The sequence below is a fragment of the Tympanuchus pallidicinctus genome, unplaced genomic scaffold (genome assembly GCF_026119805.1).
Source record: "Tympanuchus pallidicinctus isolate F22 unplaced genomic scaffold, pur_lepc_1.0 scaffold22, whole genome shotgun sequence".
In the NCBI taxonomy this organism is placed as follows: Eukaryota; Metazoa; Chordata; class Aves; order Galliformes; family Phasianidae; genus Tympanuchus; species Tympanuchus pallidicinctus.
Genome location: NW_026294739.1, coordinates 26,100,205 through 26,117,053, shown reverse-complemented (window position 1 = coordinate 26,117,053; position 16,849 = coordinate 26,100,205). Strand labels below are relative to the sequence as shown.

General features: G+C 41.8%; 1 long non-coding RNA gene across 2 annotated transcripts; it reads right to left on the bottom strand.

Moving 5' to 3' along the window:
- Positions 1 to 1,272: 1,272 nt before the first annotated feature.
- LOC128082530 (uncharacterized) lies at positions 1,273 to 7,880 on the bottom strand. 2 transcript variants are annotated; one of them, XR_008207712.1, is made up of 2 exons: positions 7,787 to 7,880; positions 1,273 to 4,772 (listed from the first exon to the last, which is right to left on the bottom strand). It is a non-coding gene; the product is annotated as an uncharacterized LOC128082530 (long non-coding RNA). The 2 variants fall into 2 exon arrangements; XR_008207713.1 differs by having other exon boundaries at positions 1,273 to 4,977; positions 7,787 to 7,842.
- Between the last annotated feature and the right edge of the window lie 8,969 nt (positions 7,881 to 16,849).

The window sequence follows — 16,849 nt, the reverse complement described above, 5'->3', positions numbered from 1 at the left end:
GATTAGGAATTGGCCATGACATCATTGCAGTTGCGTAAAATAGAACACCATCACAGAATCATTAAGGTTGGAAAAGACTGCTGAGATCATCTAGTCCAACCAACCATTAAAGCTAGAAATGAATGCTACGTGATGTTCCTATCCATGAACATCTCTGGAGCTGAAGAGGGTTGAGTGGAGCAAGAAGTGGAGTTCAGTAAAGTGAACTCTGTTAATTTGACAGAGTATCCTAACAGCCAAGAGAGTTGGTATCAAGGTTAGATTTGATACCAAGGCTAGATAGAAGAAATCACTGGTGGCATTGATCTTCTCTGAGCGAGTCTGGAAGGGCAATGCACATGGCTCTTCCCAGCCCATGTGCCTCAGAACATGCTCATGTCACCCAAAGCTTCCCAAGAAGCAGTCAGCAGAAGGAATCACAAGCACCTCATGACAAGTTTTTGCCTTGAACACCAAACACAGAATGTATTTTCATAAATAAGACTGCTGTTAGAAGCACATAAACAACATAAGTGCCTACAGCCTACATTGATTCAATTTCTGTAGGACTTTGAGAAGTTCAACTCCACATCTGTTGTTTCGGAGTCTCTTCTCTGAGTTTGCTGGTTTCAGATTAGTTCCAATTAGTTTCTAGCTGCTTGCTTCTCGTACTTTCAAGGCTTTCTATTTAACATCCCTGGTCTTGTAAGCAGACCATGCAAACCATAATACATGACCTATAACACAATCTATAACACAGCAGTACATCCCACATGGAGACTGGGAGACAGCAATATACTTCAGGACTCAGGATTACAGAACAACTCTGCAGTGTAATCAGCGCTACCAAAACTCCTCTTCCAGCACATTTTTTTTTTAGTGGGGGGGCAGGAGAGATTTTGAGCTAATTCTTTCCATCTGGGCTTCATTTATGGATTATGTGAGAAAAGGAGAGATTAATGAAGAGGAGGAGTGAGCAAGCATTAATTTGCCATCTGCGGATGTAAACAGGAAGCCCAACGCATTGTGCCTTAGTACATGCTTATTGGTTTAGCGAGGAAAGATGAGTTGACGCCATGGGTCTTATGCTGAAAATATTTTAGCAAATTCTAATAAGTTTTTATAAACAAACATCCACCCAAAGCTTTTCCAAAAATGGGAAAATAACGTTGTCCTTGGATACAAGAGCGGCTGATAGGAGGCAAAAAAGTCCTTTGAATGAATTTGGCAAGAGTATCTTACTTGAAATTATTTTCCTTGAAGTTTGACTTTTTTTTTTTGGGGGGGGGGGGGGGGGGGGGGGGGGGGGAGATTTCTTCAGTTTGAGCATTTAAGTAAAGCCACACTTTCAGCTTTTGAGCTTCTCCTTTTATAACACAACAACTGGCCTCAAGGTCTGACAATGCTTTTAAAGTAGAAGTTCATAAATAATCCTCTTGTGCTGCAATGGCTGAGTGAGAGAGTGATGCTTTCCTCCCCTGGCCTTTTTCTTTGCATTTCCAATGCATTCATTTAAACTAGCCCAGACCACCTACATGCAGAGAAATCTGGAGGTCTCCTGTTTGTTCTCAGGTGACAGGAGCCCACTGCTCTCCACAGTTTCTCTTCTTGTAATACGTACCCCATTTTTCCTGAGCAAGTTTCCCTGGAGAGGTGGAAGTGGGGTGAGCAGAGATGACACTGATTCTGCTTTCCCATCATCAGCACACCATGCTAAAAAACCCTGTATCAGGCTGGGTTTGCTCCTGGGTTGCCAAGAGATGTTTTTCTGCCTTCTAACCTTGTGTCGATCACTGTCTCCTCATCACAGTGCATTCACAAATACTACCACGTAGAAACACTCAGCTCTCTACAAACAGAGTCTTTTAAGGCCAACACTGTTTATTTGCTGTCCCTGATTTGAGACAGTGGCCAGGACTGCAGACAATAACTGTTGAGCTCTGGCATTCATAGTGTTATACAAAGATCAGTTGAGAAATGAGGGCAGGTTGCACATGTGACTGATCTCTCCTTGTTTTAACCCCTACGTCCAGCTCTCAGGGTCTGGGCATGTGGGTGTTCCCTCCTTGCATTCCAGTGACACACTCTTCATTCACCCGAACATCCCACATTGATCCCTGCCTGAGGGTCTGCTGCACGGTTGTGCTTCATGCATAGCATGAATTTCTTCTTTGGGAACCATAATCACAAAAATCATAGAATCATGAAGGTTGGAAAAGATCTCTAGGATTACCTACCACCTATAACACCTGCTAAACCACATTCCTAAGTACCACATCTACACATAGTAGATGCTCCTCAACACTGCTGGGATTTCATAAATAGAAAGGCTTGAGCTGAAAGAGACCTCAAGGATCATCTACCTCCAATCCAATAAAGCTAGAAGACAGCTCTTTTAGACACCAGAATAGCCTCCTTCTCTTCCCATATGCCATAATTATCCACTGTATTCATATTTTTTCCAAGTACATTTGTATATGTGCACATATATGTACTCATGTAGTAACGTTAAATGCAGGGTTTTATAAATTTCCATTCCTAATGACTCTTTACAGGAAATGTAATTGCCTGTTCTTTTTATTGCTATTATAATGATTCAAACATGCATACAAAAAAATTAATGTAGCTAAAAAAAAAAATAATGGCTGCTGTAAAAGTCTATATATATTTTCTCCATATAGCTTTAAATGAATCCATTTTTACTAGGGTGCTTGGCAAAAAAATTAATCAGAAATTAAGTTCCAAACAGATTAGGATTTATAGCACCTCTGTAACTGTGAAGAGTGACTTGATGGATTTAAACCATTTTTGCAATTAAAAAAAAAAAAAGCAAACAAATTATCCTGGCTTAAAAGCTGGTAAACCATCCCTCCTTCTCATGCTCTGCAATTTGAACCAGCTGAGACGATAAACTTTAACTCTGAAATCTTTCAGCAAAGAAGACTGATGAGCTCTGACCAGATGGCACATGGGAACATTGCTCTTTGCAGCTGTGAGGTGTCCCCATGTCACTCAGATGCCATCCTGGAGGGAATTTCTGGGTTGAAGTCTTTGAAAGACGTTGGTAATCAAATATGCAGCAATATATCAAAGCTTAGCAATAAGTATGCTAATACTCATGGAAGCTAAACTATGTCCTATTTAAAAAAATTGGGAAGGTGTAGTTTCATGTGTGCCCCTTTGGTTTCCATTGGGTGTTCTTGGTGTAGAAAAGCAAGCCAAGCTAAAGCAAGGAGATGTTCTGCAGGATCTGGTGCCTGCCCATGCTCCTGCAGGTAATGCAGTTGTGCACAGGGTTCCTAGCACTGCTTGTGGTCACAGCGGGCTGGGCAAGTGTTAATTAATCCTCTACTCCTTTGGAGGAATGTTTTCCAAGACTCATTTTACATTCTTTAAATCAAAGCACAAAGAGTTTCCTTTGTATGCTTTGATAAATGCTTTCTTATTATTTATATTACCACGGTGTTCAGAGGCCTCAGAAGAGATCGCGATTCTGTTGCAAACCTCTCTGAGGAGCTGAGAATTTAACCAGAAAGAGGCAAGAAATCAGAAGTACGGAAATAAGAGAAGTGATTTTTCTAAAACAAAGAGGCTGTGAACAGATCTGCAGCCCTATTGCATTGGTCATCCCATGATCTAGGGATAACAAGACCCATGAGCCAGCAGCATGCATGTCTGTGGTCAGAGATTCTCCAGTAGAATCATTCTTCTCACTTAAATGTTGGCTTTAGTGCTGCACTGGTATCCTCTCCAGGGGAATCCAGGTCCTGCAGTGCTCTTCAGTATGAGCTGAAATCCAGGAGGTGCAGGGACAGAGCATATTGGTGCGCTGAAGAAGGACTTACAGCAAACTAAAAGCCACCCTGCTCACCTTAACATCTCTCGTCAGCAAATCTTAAGGCTGCAGTAGCTTTCATCCAATTCATTTAGGCTGATTTAGTAGACTTTTCCACTTCAGGAGGACTAGGAAGCATTTTTTGCACAGCCTAAGCAGCCCTTCACCCACTGTATGTTCACAAAGCTCCTTCTTAGAGTCACGGAGTCATCAAGGTTGGAAAGGACCACTAAGATCATCTAGTCCCACCATCAATCATCAGCCCTTCTTACCCAAAGGCAGTTGCCTGTCCCTTGCCCTGCAGCACCGTGGTTTGCTCTAACCACTTTCATAGATGAGCAAATTAAGTCACTCAGACCTCACTGAGGATCTGGTCTTCATAAAAGAGCACAAGGCTGTTTATAATAACTGGAAGGGGCTGACCCATGCGCTTTATGTGAAATCCCAGCACTCATGTACATCTGGCCGTCCTGCTTCTTAAATGATGTATTTTCTGCCTTTCCCTGCCACGTTGTCCATTATTCTGATCCGTGTGGACAAGACAAATAACACCACACGCTGATGTGTCTATGTCAGAGGACGGAAGCGGTAACAAATGTTGCAAATGCTTCTCAGAAGTCACTGTTGACCTTACTACTAACACAGACGTTTCTGATTCAAGAGGCGACTCCCTCTGTGCTCCTATGAGTTCCCAATTCCTGTATTTGCTTGGTTATTTTTCTTTATCTCCCTGCTTTTTTTCCTGTTAACTTCTTCCACCAGCGATGGCCAGCAGTCACTGGGTCACCCCAAGCCATCCTGAATCGGAGCATTGGCAGAATTTCACTTATTAGTCAGCCAACTCATGGGATCCTGGCAACCTTTTTCCTCTCTATAAGGATAGGGTCCAAGCTGTTCTTTGATGTTGTCAAACCATGACTTCCACTGGTTTCCCTGCTGATTTCCTTGCTCTTTCTCCCTGGGAGTAGAAAGCCACAGGGAAGCATTTAGTGTTGTAACAGGCACTATGCCAATATGGCTTCAGTCTTTGTTACTGTGTGGAGCAGACAGCCTGTCCGGTCCTGGATCTATAAGAGGAACGCTTTCATCTTATAAGAATGTCTGTCGTTCAGGTTATTCCACCTATAGAGCCTGTCCTGGCAACCTCTGTAACAGTCAGTCCTCTGGAAATCCAAAGGAATAACAAAAACCTAAGTCAAACACAGTTCAAATTCCATCCGGAATTTATGCTTTATGGATTCAGAAACATAGAGGATAAGGTGAAATCTGCATTTCTGATGGGACATTGATTTATTTCTATTCCGTTTGCCTCCTAAGGCTTGAAACGTGGACTGTAAGGAGTCATTCTCCATATCTGAGGCAACAACTGAAATTCTGGCCCCCGCTAAAGACAATGGCAGAACTCCCATTAACTATGGTGGGGCCAGCATTTCACCCCATGATTTCTCATCTTGCTTTATTTTATTGACCTTTCTCCTGAATGCTAGCGAAATGCAAATATTTTTTTCCAGCACAAGCCTTTGTACTCTATGAACTCTGCTGGATCCAAAGTACTTCATATGTATATAACAAAAACAGTTGAAAATGAACGAGAGAACAGATAACTGTGCAAATAATGATCTCCTCAATCTATAAAAAATGGCCGTGTTCAAAAACAGATAGTGGTTTAAACAGTCAGAATAAATAAAACAGGCTTAAAGGCTAACATTTGCAGCATGGAAAGCATTATTAAGCCTGCATGGTATGGACCACACATCTCAAGAACACAGAGCACCTCCAAGGCCACCTCAGCTTGACTCCACAGTGGCCATGAAGTCACAAACACTTCAATATCATTAGATGTACAAAACCTAAGGAATCCAACACCTCTGGTGTGAGAAGATGGGGAATGATCCCATTCTTTTGGCATTACTCTTGTGAACTGTTCACATTGGAAAAAACGGGTATTTCTTTTTCTGTGGGTTAAGTCTCCCCATGGAGTGAATAAAAACAACTGATTTCAGAGACAAGGAATTGCCCTTCTTGCTTTTTCCCAAAAATCTCATCCTCCAAACAATTTAGAATAATCCCCTCTATCTCACCACTATGAATCCAGATAGACCCTACAATCCATGAAATTATTATTCTGTCTTCGTGATGGTACAGAGCTGTCAATGCTCTTTTACACAGTAATCCTATTTTCGATAGTAAACATTGTGCACCAAACTCAGACTTCAATTTCAAACTTTACAACCAATACCCAATATGTAATATGTAAGGACTGTGATGCAGCAGCTATTTAGACAATGTGATAGGAAGAAGCCTTCCAGCAGTATGGTAATAGCAGGCATTTGCCAACAATTTACACATCTTGGACAGCCTTCAAAACAGAAGAACAATGAGAACCTCGTTAAAATGTTCCTGGTTTTACAGTGGCATAGACACAAGAAGCTATGTAAGTGACAAAGAAGTCAAAGCAGATCTGGTGGGAACAAAGCACAACTCTTGGATCCCAAAGCTGATCTAGTATTATACTCAGCATCTCAGTATAATGCTGAAATTAGAAATGACACTAGCACCACCAGTCAAACATTGAAATATTACTCCTAGTGCAGAACACAAGCAAAAGGCTTCTCTCAACCCAGCTTTCATTTCTATCTACTGCCACAGTGCTTTTCAGTATCTCTCAATCCACAGTCAATCCGACCTTTGAATAACATACAATCCAAGGACCACTTTGTGTGGTGCTGAGAAGAATCAGTCTAAAACTTAAGTGCTTTGTGCTTACTTTTCTCCCCTTATATTTTCCAAACATTCTTAAAAAAAGACAACAACAGAAAAACACACCAAAGACATTGCCATCATCTCGCAGCTCATGTTCTGATGTCTCACAGACCACCAGCAGTTTGCGTGTTGAGTACCCATAATGTGAGAGCACGTTGCACATTAAGTCCTTTCCTCTGACATCTTCTGCCAGAGGAACTCTGTTCACACCAACATATTCATCTATGCTTTGTCAGATCCAATTCTGAGCAATTTGAGTTATGAAGCTTTCACTGCGACTTCAGGGAAACTTATTTCAGTGTCTACCACATCTCTCAGGCCAGAACATGGACTCGTGAAGCCTGTAGAGTGTATTTAGCAGAAGAGTGCTTTGAAATTAATAAGGCTGAGGAAATGGGGCCAAAATTCTGTCCTCAGCCTCACCAGTGTGGAGCTTGTTAGAGAACAGAGGAGCCAGCTGAGTGACAAGGGAGGGAGAGTGGGGGGGGGGGGGGGGGGGGGGGGCTACTATAGGGACTGATGCCTCACTGAATGTTGCAACCTCTGGGAAATCCTTTGACCTTCAACACCCCAGCTGGGAAGCTGAATAAACCATCAGAAGGTAGCTAAAAAGCTAACTCTTGCACTTAAATCGGTGTGAGCACTTACATAAATAACAAACAGACCATAAGATTTGGTCTCGATTTCCTGGCTGGAAGGATCGTGAAGACTGAGCACTCACATAAAACAAGTTTTATACCAGTTTTGCTTTATAACAAGCTCTCTATTGGACTTGTGAACATGGATTAACAATATTGTTCTTTCTGAACATATTAGTGCTCACCAAAATGTTTCAGACAAACATCCTATGAAGACTTTGTGGCCTCAGCTTGTTTGACTTGGAATCAGAGCTGATTTCTAATTACCCAATCCTCAACAGTCTGTCAGAAAACACAAAGGAGCTGCCAATTTTCACACCTTAGCTCCAAAAAGGATCCCTATAAAAATCTTAAGATAAATGATCTATCTCTCCTACTGCTGGGAAATTCTGTTAGTCTGTTAAAGACTATTCTCCACTCTCAAACACTTATGCATTGTACACACGTTTCTACATACTAGTAGCAATTGGACAGATCAATACAGTGGGAAAGGCATTACAACAAAGGTGCAATGACAAAAGGACTGGCACACTAGAGAGGTTCTACAAAAGAAGAGAAGAAGATTGCTCACCTGTACCAGAAGATTCCAAGTTCACAGAGGAAAGCTTCACCAAACAAGGATCTCCAGGAAAAGACTCTCCCCCAGGGCCAGTCAGCCCTTAAATGAGGTCTAAGAGAGGTGCAGCCAGGATCCACCCCTCCTGGTCCCACACATGAATTGCCTTCACCTGTGCTGAGTGGGTTCTGTCCCCAGGTGCTCAATCAGTGGTTCAGGCTGGGACTCAACAGTTCCCATACAACACTCTCACACAACCAACAACCAAATCTTAATGTGTGTAAGCTTAAGGGTAAAGGTATTTTCTTAATTTCTTATTGTTTTCCATAGACAAAGAAAGGAAAAATTCGGTATACTTGAACAGGCCTCTATAAAACAGCATTTTAGCTTTCTATACCAAAATACACATGCACTTTTGGTCTTATAACAAAAATCAGTGGGAAAATGAAAAATAGAAGAAAAATAGTATAGTGTAAATATAAAACAGTATAAATATTAAATATAAGATATCAAGCAGCTGTTGATGTCGAGCATAGAAGCTGTATAAGTAGCATGGCTCAAAGGAGTTGAAACTGTGCTTCATCCATTTTGCTCCACCAGAAATGAATACAGTCTTATCTCAGATCCGGCTTACAGGGAATTATTGAAGGTGCTAAGTGCAGCACAGACCTCATGTGCTCAGATTAACAATCTGAAATCCCATTAAAAAAATATATATTAATGTCATCACTTCTCAATGGCTTATTTTCATAATTTTCATTTTCATCCTTCTCCATGTGGAAGTTGTTATACCATTGGGGACCAGAATAATGTAACATGTTGTCTTATGGAAAACAGAAGAAATGCAGATGAAACAGCAAAATTTAAATCCTTATTGTTGTTTTTAATGGTGTCTTCACACCCAGAAATGCCTCCATCTCATTTTTGCTTCTGTTTCACATTTCCAAGTAAGGTTCTGTCTTCTTTTCTTCATCTAATAGTGCTCAGATACAAGAGGAAATACTGTTCACTGTCAGCTACAGTGGTTGTGCATCTTCCCAAGCCCATGTACTACACACGTCCATAAATTCCCTGGCAGAGGCTTCTTGACACTTAATCAGAACATCTGACAGAATGGACAGTGGATTTTGGTCCTGAAGACACTTTCAGCCGTTAGAGAAACCCTACCTCGAGCAAATTCCAACTGACTTCAAGAAAAATTCTGGCCAAATAAAGTCTAGGTGAGAACTCCCAGATTTGGCCAATACTAATACAATTAGAGAAATGTGACTTTGCTTTCTCAGCTAATAGTTTCCTTAGAGGCAGTACCGCATGCAGCCACCTTCCTCTCATATCTTTTGGCAGATCAAACCCAGTTCTTGTTGCAGTGCCTGCTCTCATAGATGTCAGTGGCAGTCGTGCCTGCGAAGGATTATTTGCACTCCTTAAGCAAGCATTCAGCCCATAAATTATGACAAGAAAGGCTCTTCTTTGAGCCCTCGTTTTTACATTCCTCTTTAGGAAGATTTTCACTCCTATCACGACCCATTAACTAAGCCATATGTAGGATCCTCCATCCAGAACCATTCCACTCCCAGAAACACAACTGCCAGAGAGACATGAATATTTGGATCCATTCCTGTTTTCCTTTCTGGCTGTTTATTTTACACCGGAAAGATTATTGAAGATGTTATCTCAGAGAGAGTTCACTGGGGTATTTTTTTGTGACCGTATTATTGCAAGTGCGGCTGGCTGGCTCTTATCTTCAGCTCATAAAGGTGCATTAAGCAGGCAAAATTGATCAAATGTGCACTGAGCTTAATTCTGTCTGAGCTTTTTCTGCAAAATAAATATTCTATTTCTTGCATCTTCTGTTCAGTTTGAAATGCTTCAGCTTTGATTTCCCTACTGATAAACTAGAGGAGCTTCATTTGGGAAAGGGCTATTTGGGTGTCTAAATCAAAGTACTCCACAGCCAGTAACATACATGGAAGATGGCTTAATCCAAAAAGAACAACATGTCCTCTGTGAAAATCTCTGCAGGAACCCAGAGCAACTGTAAAATCCTCGGTAGGAGAAAAGCAAAATGTTTATAAATGATGGAGATGCTCAGATGTGACCCAATCACGATTTGCAATCCAGGCTCCAGCAGAAAGCAGCTTTTCTGCACCTCCCATCTCTCCAGAGAATCCTGTCCATTTGTGACAAGGGAAATCATATTTGCCACTGCAGAGCTGCATATTTTAGGTCACTCCAATCTTGCTGCCAGGGATTTGGGAGCATTTTTGCTCCCCCTCCAAACTCCAAATTGCTGTCTGGTCCAGATGTCCTGACGCTTAGGCATGGGATTCATTAATTAAGGAAACATGGGATTAACTCTACTAATAAGATATAAATAGCATTCAAAAAAGTATTCACTACCATATTTTGGGTACATGATGTTAAACTGTTCTTTTTTTTATCCTTTCTTTCTTTTCCCACATTTCCAGCATTTTAAGCAGACTGAGGCTGAATTTCATGGTCTGTTGCTGATTTTTATGCATTGTTACCACTCAATGATCGTATTCTTCCTGGTGACCCCACTTGAACTCGCTTCCCTCAACTCCATGGCAGGTCCATGAGGCAAAGGCTTGGTTTATAGCAACGAGCCCTCGGTGGGACTACACCTTTGGACCACCCAGGAACAGCAGCAAGCTGAGCACAGCTCAGTGCCTCACAGCACTGCTCATATCTGGAGCCCACCTGCGCTCCTTGACCCATGCTGGCTTTCCTTTCATTTCTGCTCTCGTTCAGACTCACCGTGACCCAAATGGTTGTTCTCACAGGTACCTCAGAGACCTCTTCTGTTTGTCCCTTCCTCAATCTCCTTGTAAAACCGACTGCAGAGGTGGAGCTGGCTTTTTTTTTTTTTTATTTTTTATTTTAAATTGAGAGAAACTGAATGCAGGTGGTGTAAATGTGGCAGATTTTTGCTGGAAGCCATGGGAGCTCCCATGCCAATTTGCATTCTCCAAGAGCCTGGCCCAGGATGTTTTCTATTTTAGTTTTTATGTCTGCACCTAGCCTTCCAGTTGGATGCATTTTAAAGTAAACAAAGTCGATAAATAAAGGCTTGTGCATTTCCCAGTCATCCCAGAGCATTCCTGTTCCTCCCTCCTCTCCTCCTCCCCCCTCCTCCTCTTTTACTGCTTGCTACAGATACAACAAATAAAAATTCAGCCAGCTTTCTAGTTTCCCTTTGCTCAACCAATTCTCCCTGAAATCTGTTTTTTGAATGGCTTTCTTCAAATAGAATTATAGCCAGAGTGCACAATTTAGGTTCTTGTGTGGAAAACTCCTGATGCAGGACTTTTCACCCCAAATTAGTCGTCCATCAGCAGCAGCCACATGCATTTTACTCTGACCTCGGGCTTTGCAGGAGCCAAAATGAAGAGAATTAGCTGTCCAGATGGGAACATAAGCACCCAAATGAACAGAAGCCGGCAAGTAACTCCGTGATTTCTTCTGGATCTGGATGGTGGAAACAACACAGGAGCGTGCCCATGTTCCAGGTGAAGGTGTGGGGCCAGGTCTGCCTCCTGTGTCAGCTCTCGTGATGCTCACCTTCCCAGCCCTTTAGCGTCACCAGCTCCACGCTGTGTGTTTAGGCCTTTTTCCAAATCTGTGACTTCAAGAGAATTTGCCTTAGTTTGAAGGCCCAGCCTTTGATCGTGGTAACCAAGATTTGTATTTATTTAAGCCTGTAATTAACTGAAATTAGTAATGGAAAGATTTTTTAACTTAATGGGCCCTTACGTGTTTGAAGAAAACTGTTGGATTTTTAAAAAATATATAAATCCCACCTTTCCCCCCACTTTGCAAACATATTTTCTGTTCATCTTTCTCCTTATAGACATCAGAACAAAATTCCAGGCTTGTGACTTGGAAAGCAAATAGATTTTACCATCCACGCAAACCAAAATCTGAAGCATCCACTCGCTCAGATAGTCCCTGTTTGCTTATGACCCCAGCAATGGGACATTTTGTCTCTGCAGCCATCACAGTGTAGGTCCCAGACTTACAGCTTTTCAGCCTCTCTGTGTGTCCCAGCTGCATCCAGACCTTAGCAGGTCAAATTCTTCCTTGACAGCCACCTTCTTCTATTTAAAACAAGCCTGGGGATCATCATCTGTTGGTTCATTTCCAAAGCCTATTAATTGAACCTGCAGGGTTTGGTTCTAACACACAAGCAGCCTGACTCTGGGAGCTTCACAGAGCTGCTCTGACCATCACAAATGTGCACGTGCCAACATTATATCTCCATGTGGGAAATAAGGGACTAAGTCCCAGTCCTGAGGGATTAAAATAGGTAGAAAAAGAAAAAAGTATATATTTTGTTTTAATTAAAGGAGGTCTCATTGAGTGTATGTTTCCAGGATATGAAGGAATTCTTCCTACACAAATTGTGTTTGCATCCAAGCAGAGCAATGGGAAGGGTGTGGTGAGAAAGAAGCTTGCCTCAGAGGCCGGCTGAATAAAGGCAGACTTTCTCACAGCCTAACATCTGCTGCCCAGTCTGTCCACCTCTGGCCACAGCCAGAGAGCACATGGTGATGGGAGCACCTGAGGGGACTGGAACTCATTGTCTGAAACGGCCCTTTTGATGAAACGTGCTGCAGCTTGAATATCAGATGTCCCAAAGTCAGCAGGGAACCTCCTGCGACTCTGAGCTGCTTTGCCCATTTCAGAGCTTGTTGGAACTGTGTTCATTTTATTTTATTTTATTTTTTTCAGACACATGGGATAAATAAAAGAAAGAATGCAGGTTTTGTACCAAAACAGAGGAAGAGGTTTATTCTAAGGCAATGCAGAAGAGATGGAGGTTTGTGCTGAGCACTGAATGAAGCAGTCTCCTACCAGGGATCATCACCCCTCCAAAATATTTCCCAGTTTTGTGATTTCCTGGTCTGAATAGTGGGCACATCTCTTCTATCTTTCTTGGCTGAGCATTTTCTTAGCCTCCACACTCCCAGCCTTCAGACAGCCGGTGAAGAAGGGCTCCAGTTAGCAACCCACGAGCAGGTGCTTAATGTTGTTTGAGATGCCTGCAGAGGTCTCTGACTCCAACAGTTACTCACAAAGGACATGATATTCCACAAGTTCTGTATCAGACCTGTCAGGCCCCTATAGGTCTCTCAGATAAGAATGTCCCAGGGCAACGCTTTCAAGCTCTGGTTTCCTACAGGTGGGTCAAGCTCAATCCCCCACTGCCTTGCTTGGACACAGCTCTGTGTCCACTACCCTTTTCAATGCTTGCTTCACCTCCCAGACAGTCCATTCAACCCCCAAACACCAGAGGTTTTCATCATGAGCACTATTTCACTGAAAGAAATGAGGTGAGGAGCACAACCCTAGCCCACAGCTGGTGGAAGGATGCAGGCTGACCCCACCAGCTCCTGCCTAGGTAGAACCAAATCCTCCAGATGACAGGAAGGCAGAAGCAGAAAGGAACGAGTGCACAGAAAGCCATTTGTTTAAAAACTGGGACACACATTGCCTGAAAGTGTTTTGCAACTTTCACTCGGCCCTAATAGGAACTCGCACATTCCTTGAAATGGGCTATTCATTATACAGCAGCTAGTAAAAAAGAAAAGATTCCCCTTCCCCCCCCCCCCCAGCCCTTAAGCACACGTTTCTGAGCTCCAACACGGACTTTACGAAGTTCACGTGGAGCAATTTCACCAACTGCAGTGTTTGCTGCTTTCAGCCGTGTGCCGGCCGGGGGCACTTGCTTTAGGCACAGCAGGGCTGGTGCAAACCCGTGTTCATGGGCCCCTTGTGCCTGGGAAGCCATGCCAAAGCCATGAGCTTTTATTAGCACTAACTTTCCATTTGGTCGGGAGGGATTGTTCCATTTGCTTCCCCTACAGTACAGCACTGGCTCCACCTCAACATTTACACCTTATAAAGTGTTGTCGTGACCCGACTAGAGCAGTTTATACAAGGCCCTTCAAGATCCCCAGTAATGAAGAGTAAATAACCGAGGAAAGCTTTCTCTCACTTTGCAGCTTTCTTTCAGTCTCAAAAGAAATAAAACAACTTACTTAACAGCATTCTTTAATCTTTTGCACCAGTGGCCTCCTTTATAGAGTGTTATACAGAGCCAGTGTAAATCCAACCTCTGTAATGGGGTCAGTGTTTCTCAACAGGTGTTGGGTGGATACAGCATAAGATCTATTTTTTCAATAAACGTCAAGCCAGAAAGCTTGCTGTTCATACACAGGCAGCTTTAACATGTGGTTCTCTCACGCGCTCACCTCCCTCTCCAGCACCCCCTTCCCAAGCTTTTTTCCAGCAGCCCACCAAGGTCTGCTGTTTAATAAAGGAAAGCAATGAATGCCCATTGCCCAGCAGTAGGAGCAAGAGCTGCCGAGCTTCAGGCACAGACTGTAAAGGATTAGAGGAATACTTCATTTTCTGGAAAGAAATCCTTCCTCCTGTTCTCTTTCCACCAAGAAGCTGCAAATCAAGATGACAGACTCTTCCAAAATGACTTGCTGTGTGCACAGGAAACAACCCTAATTCCTAAATGTTATTTTACTAAGGATCATAGGCACCAGCAGAAAGCTCAATGGCATATCAGGTTGGAAAAACAACTTCTCCAGAAGAACAGTTGGACATTGGCACAGGCTGCCCAGGGAGTGGTGGAGTCATCAGCCCTGGAAGCGTTCAAGAAACATCTTGATGTGGCACTTAGAGGCATGGTTTAGTGGACATGGTGGTGATGGCTTGTTGGTTGGATATGATGATCTTAGTGGTCTTTCCCAACCTTAACGATTCTATGATTCTAAATTGGCCTGTGGCCATCGAGTTGCATCCTGAATAAAATTTGCTGACTAACAGATTCCTTCCAAAGATACAACTTTACATCTCCTGTGTAATTGTACAAGAAACCATACCACAGTGAAAGATGATAATTAGCTACACAATTAGTTAGATAAGCAAGATATCTAAATTAAACAACTATAAATCAGATGCACAAAATGTGATTTTCAAAGAGTTTTCTTACATTAAACCATGACTATGGAATTATTCAAATGTGATGTTCTGGATCATGCTAATTTTCCTTTACCACTGTTTGCCACGTAATTTTGCTTCCTTGGGCCTTCTGCTGCTCCCTAGTGCCAGAACATGGGCTTCCTATCACCCATGCAACACATCCATGCAAAGCATGGATCCAGAGCACGAAACCTTTGCAGAATTTACTTGTGACTACAGCAGTCTGTGCTACCTCCCTCCTTGCTTGTCCAAATACTGTGCGAGAAATTAATGCAAAATATTTCCCTGAGTATTCATTTGAATTTAAGGGAAAAAAAATCCCACTTTGTAATATTTGGTCTTATTCAGCAAAGTGTTTACTTATGTACTTAACTTTATGGATGTTCTTACCTCCGCCTCTTTTTCACCGAAACACTTCGGCATCTAAATAAATCTGTAGGCACTTTGCTTAATAAGGGACTATAAGAATTGAAATGTACTAGGAAAACATTTGTGGAAAGCAATTGGCAAGTTATTATAGAAGCCAAACCTTGAATTTACATGTTCAAATAAGCTTCAGTATTTTTCACTGAAAAAGTATATATGTGGTCTGTCTGAAGTGAGCTATAAAGCTCTAATTTCAATATTTCTAAACACATTGAGGGTCCACTGGAATAAAATACCCACATGGATTACTATGGAACAAAACAGGAGAACAGATTCAAGGGCCTTGAAAACTGCTCACAGATACTCCACAAGCCTGTACAAAAGCACATCTCAAGAAATATTACGTATCTAATATTAATTTTTATCTGGTGGTGGACATACAATTATCAGTGATATTTAGCAAATAAAAAGAAAATCTTTGTTTACATCAGATTTGATTGTAATGTCATTTTGTGGCTGCCAATCCAGCTTTATCTGGCTAGATTTAAAAAACATAAAAGGAGTTTTTCCTTCTCTGTTTTTATTTGGTAAACCAGAAACCAACGTACTCATTATACATTCTGAAAGCAGTTGTCCTAATCTCTGTAAAGCACTGCAAAAGTTCATATATTTTCTAGGAGTGAGTATAGAAGTGGGTTGTGTACAGTAAGATACAAGATCTCATGGACTGGATGAAAATAGCCTTTTTTTTTGTTGTTCCTTCTCTTATCTAATCCAGTTTGAAGAGTCAAACCACCAGGTGAGTGGATACCTACCATTATTTTTGCACTGATGTTGCTCAGCTGCACTGGGGTTGGATCTTGTCTCCATAGTAGACAGAGTTGCAGTAGAGAAATGCTTTCAAGTCTCAAAATACTGTTTTATGCTCCAAAAATGTCATCCAAATCATCTGTAAAAATTTCTTTCAGTGATTACCATTTCAAATAGAGGACTTTTCAAAATCATAACAAATTCTACCACGTGATAATATTGAGACCAAACCAAATGAGGTAGAAACTGAAGTAATGACTCCAGGGACTGTCCCAGTTGGACAGTGAAAAACTCATCCAAAGGCAGACATTAATGAAGAACAGCAAGAGAGCAGAGATTGGTGCATAACAGCTGCAGAATTGATTCCTGCATCAATATCTTTCAAGAGTGTTTGGATAATATCAAAATCAGGAAGGGCCGCTGTCTAAACAGATCCCTACTTGAGTAATGATAAGTGTTAATTAATTCCAATGAAGATACAGCAAGAGACAGTCAAAAGTCAGATTGGATTATTAAGACTTTTAGTGTGCTGTGGTGAATTTTTTTCCTGATAAAGTTATGTTTGACTGAAGAAGTCAAACATTTCTTGATCTGAAGACCAGAACTTCAGAAGACATGAGAAAACACAGATAACTCTGAAGATGCAGCAGGATACTGTTCCTTTTAGTTACAAATTAAACAAGGACCGTTTGGAATAATAATAGAAGACAAGGCACACTCAGGATTTAAGAAAATAAAAATTCACATACCAGAGACGTGGTGCCTATGAGCTTCAAATGAAACTTTTTGTCTTTGAAAGGAACCCAGGATAACTATTAGTGGCACACCTATGGGGAGAATTCCTTTAGTTTTAGCATAAGGTAAATAGAGATCTCTACATCATAG